Consider the following 4216-nt stretch of genomic DNA (forward strand, 5'->3'; position numbering starts at 1 on the left):
CCGCGCCCCCGCGCCCGCAGGCGTGGCCAAGCGAGCGCCGAGCGGCACCAGAGCCGCATCATCGACCTGCTCGGGGCTCCGTGGAGGGAGCGTGTGGAGAAGAAATGCAATCTACTGATTATATATATATATATATATATATATATATATATATATATATAAAATAGCAATAAGAGGACTTGAGATTTGTCATGAATTTCTGTGTCAAGTAGAGGTGCTGAGAGGGAAAAAGGGGAAAAAAAAGTGAATTATTTTTCTGTCCAAAGAAAGGTCCTGTCCTCTTCAAGCAGGAGTAGCGCTGGCCCACAGAAGCTGCGCCACAAAAGAATCAGGGTGTGAGACTGTAGCAGGAATCAGTACAAGGAATAAGCAACTGAGCCATCGGTACAAGGAATAACTGAGCCATTTCTTTTGGCTCTTCAGCAGCTCGGGTGCTGGCAGTCAGGTGAAGGGAGCCATGTCCACACAAAGGTGTGAAGGCCAGAGCGGGGCCCTGGCTGCAGTGAATGCTGGCAGCAGGAATTACAGCCCTGGCTCTTGTGGTGGGCACCCAGGAAAGAGCAGTGCAGAGGGGGAAGCTGTCCCTTTACAATTTTGCCTCAATTTGGCACAATCTTAGGTTATTTTGTGTGGAAAATGCATATTTTATGATTGGCTTTTCGCAAATATTAAAATGAATATTATATGTGTTGTGTTAGAAAGTAATGTTGTATTAATTCTCTTATGTAGTGTGTTAAATATAGTTTTAGGTTATAACATAATGTTAAAATAGAAACTATGCTATGTAGGATACTTTTTTTTTTCTAAAGAAAGGACTCGCACTGAGATAGCAGTCACAGGATGCCTAAATCTTTCAGAGAAAAAAAATTTATTGCTCCATTATCAGGAGAAACGAACTTCTTCTTGCCTCGCTCGGGCAGGATGATGCTGTTAGGATTATGAGGAAGAAGTTGACGATGACCAGACAGAATCCTGTGTTTGAATGGAATTTATGCATCCTGTATGAGATATATGACTATGCAACAGGCTGTTGTTTTTAAGGGCTAATCCTCTGTTAATGGGTGTCCTTTTTCAGGCTTATGCTGCCCAGAAAAAGGTACCTGGTACAGACCGGAGGTCTGTAACTCTTTGTTTCTATTGTCTCATATTGTCCTAATTCAAATTGTCCAAATTATTATTACTCCAATTGTATTACTATTTTTATAACCATTTTATTACTATTAAACTTCTAAAATTTTAAAAACAAGTGATTGGTGTTTTTCACATTTTGCGAGCTTCCCTGTTCTGACAGGTTTGACATTACCTGTATCGTGTATGACATGATGGCTGACCCAAAACCTCTGATTATGGGCCAGCATTGTATTCTGCACCCATGGAACAAAGAGAAAATCCCTCTGGAGCATTCTAAAGGGGATTTGTGAGGGTTCAGGGCAAAAAAGCAAACTCAGGGCAGCAGCAATTTCAGCGTGGATTTGTTTTCGTTCCAAGAGAAGGGCGGCTGGTCCTCAGGAAGGAGCGAGGCTGTGGCTGCTGCAGGAATCACAGCTGACATGATAAATGAGGGCTGGTGCTCAGCAAACAATTTTTACGGGGTGCAAAACCTCAGCGTTTTGGAGACACACAGCTAAATTATCCTTCTGGCTACACAGGGAAAACCCCAAACAATGAGCCAAGTCCTCTGACACATACAGTTAACCCTTCCATTGCCGGATAGGAAAGGCAGCTCCTCAGGGTGAGATTCCCACACAGCTTGTGGGGAAGAGGTGCTGCTGGCAGGCCTTGGAGCACATCCCCCAGAGCCTGTGGGTTCCTAGAGGCTTCAGCAGCTGTGAAAGCATTAATAGATCTTGGGAAACCTGACACATCTCCAGACATTGTCCATGGATCACCTTGGGGGCAGGCCTTGGTGGCCTTTAGTGCAGTCCAGCAGAGCAAACATATCCAACACCCTGCAGCTCTTGACCGGACTTTGTCTTTTCTTCCTCCTCCAAGGAGGAAAACAAGAAAGGGGAAGATGGAGTTCCCCTTTGTTGTTTGTTTCACTGGTAAACCTGGGAAATAAATGCAAGAAATTACCGATGCCACAGCTGCCCAGCTGTATTCTTAAACATCAAGAAAGAACCTTTGGTAGAGTTCCCACCTCAGTTACAGCCTATTTCACTATTCAATTTATTAAACATCTACACTAATACTGTTATGTACCTTTAAAACATAAAATAAAGTGGATATTAGACAAAGCCAAATTCTTGCATCTGTAGGACTTTAGGTGTAAGTGGGCATCGATCACCCCCTGAATATCTAGGGGTGATAGGGTTAAGGGCCTTAACTTTACTTTTTTCCCCTGTCTTTTTCAAGTCCATCCATTTACCAGTATTTTATTCCCAAAGCTCTTTCAGAGCTCCATGATGAATGTCAGATATTGCAATTACTGGCTCACTGGGCAGAGAGTGGTTTTATAGGAAGGTAATTGGCTATTTTTCCTGGCATGAATAATATTCACAATAATAGCCTCCCTCTCCATGGCTCTGAGAGCAGCTCTGCTGTGTGCTTTTTTTCCCTGCAATGGGAGCAGACACACTTTATGGCCCAGGCCAGGCTGGGTCAATAATAAAGGGAAGGGGAGGCAAAATTCCTGCTCCATGTAGAGCAGCAGGAAAGGTCTTAGTCATCTTACACCCAACATAGAACTGCTGTGGGTTCCATCCTGCAATGGCTTTTCTCTTCTAACCATTCATGACAAGTCCCAGAGGGAAATTTGTGGTGATGCCAATGTCTGAGTGCAGCCAGTTCCCTCGTAAGGCAACCATACTGTAGGCCTGGGGCAGGGTGGACATGCAAGAAGGACTTTCTTCACAAATAAACTGACCAAGAGGTCCAGCAGAAACTAATAATTTGTTCTTTTTCCAGAAGGGAAGATCGAAGGTCTTGCACAAAGCAACAGGAGCAGCCAGGACCAGGTCAGGGCTGTGGGTCCCAGGACAGCCACTGCTCAGCTTCTCTTTCCCACTCTCCTCTCCAAACCAGCACCTTCAGGCAGAGGTTAAGTCCTCCCCTCTTCCCTTCTCTAATTACACAATTTACTCCTTTTCTACTGTAATCAGCTCCTATTTATACAGCCCTGAGAGATCACAGGATAATCACCATGGGGAATAATCCTGTCATTTCCCTTGCTGTCTCTGCAGGATACTGAGTCCCTCCAGTACAAGCAAGGAGAGGGGAGGATGCCAAATATCTTCCTCAGAGACTCTAGAATTAGGCAAAAAAGCAGTTAAAAATATTTATTGTTTATATTGTTTGTCCACATCAAACAGAGCCTGTCTTCCAGTCACCATCATGGTATGAGCTCATGGCACTCCCTGGGACCAGCCACCACCACATTTCCCTGAGACCACTGTTACACTCACATCCTGTGGATGCTGTGGCACTCCATGACCTCCTTGACCCATGGGATCTCCCTTCTTTTACACCTCCCCCTTTTTTTCTTTTATTTTTGAGGCTCCTTCCTTTTCTATGGAATGCAGGCCTTCCCCTGCATTCCCCAGAAAAGTTCTTCACAGAAACTTTAAGAAATGTTTTGGAAGAACTGGGGCTTCTAACCCAGCTCCTCACAGGCGAGAGAACTTGTGACCTTTGTAGCAGGGAGAAAACAGCATGAGGAGAGATACTCTAAGAAAATATCTCCTAAGGGAAGGACACCTCAGACCTTGTCTAACAGCTCCAGCCACTCTGCAATGAAAAGGAGAGGCGAAAATCTGTAATTATGACCAGAAGGGCAGAGCTACAGCCTTAACAAAATTCAGCAGTGCCACCTGGATCTTCTCAGGTGAAGCTCTGAAGGGACCAGGACTGCAGGATGCACCAGCATGGCTTGACCATATTCACTTGAGAAAGTAATTAAATATCCTTCCAGTTAATTCCTTTGCAAGCCACGAGAGGGAAACTGACTATGATCATACAAAGTTACTGCCAGCTGGAGTTGTGATCCCATCTCATCACCACCAGAGACAGCTCATCTGCCCTTCCAACAGAGCCACTTACTGAGAGGGAAAACACCGAGTGCTTTGAAAACATTCACTCCAGGGAGAGAAATCCTTTTCCTTTCTGGAGACCAGGTGCCATTCTACACCCAGGCAGGTCACAGGCTGGAAGGAGGCAGGAGATCCCAGCACTGCTCCTGGCACGTTGGCATGTTACACCCAGCAGAGCACAGTCAGGA

This window comes from Molothrus aeneus, chromosome 9 (assembly GCF_037042795.1).
Source record: "Molothrus aeneus isolate 106 chromosome 9, BPBGC_Maene_1.0, whole genome shotgun sequence".
NCBI classification, from domain to species: domain Eukaryota; kingdom Metazoa; phylum Chordata; class Aves; order Passeriformes; family Icteridae; genus Molothrus; species Molothrus aeneus.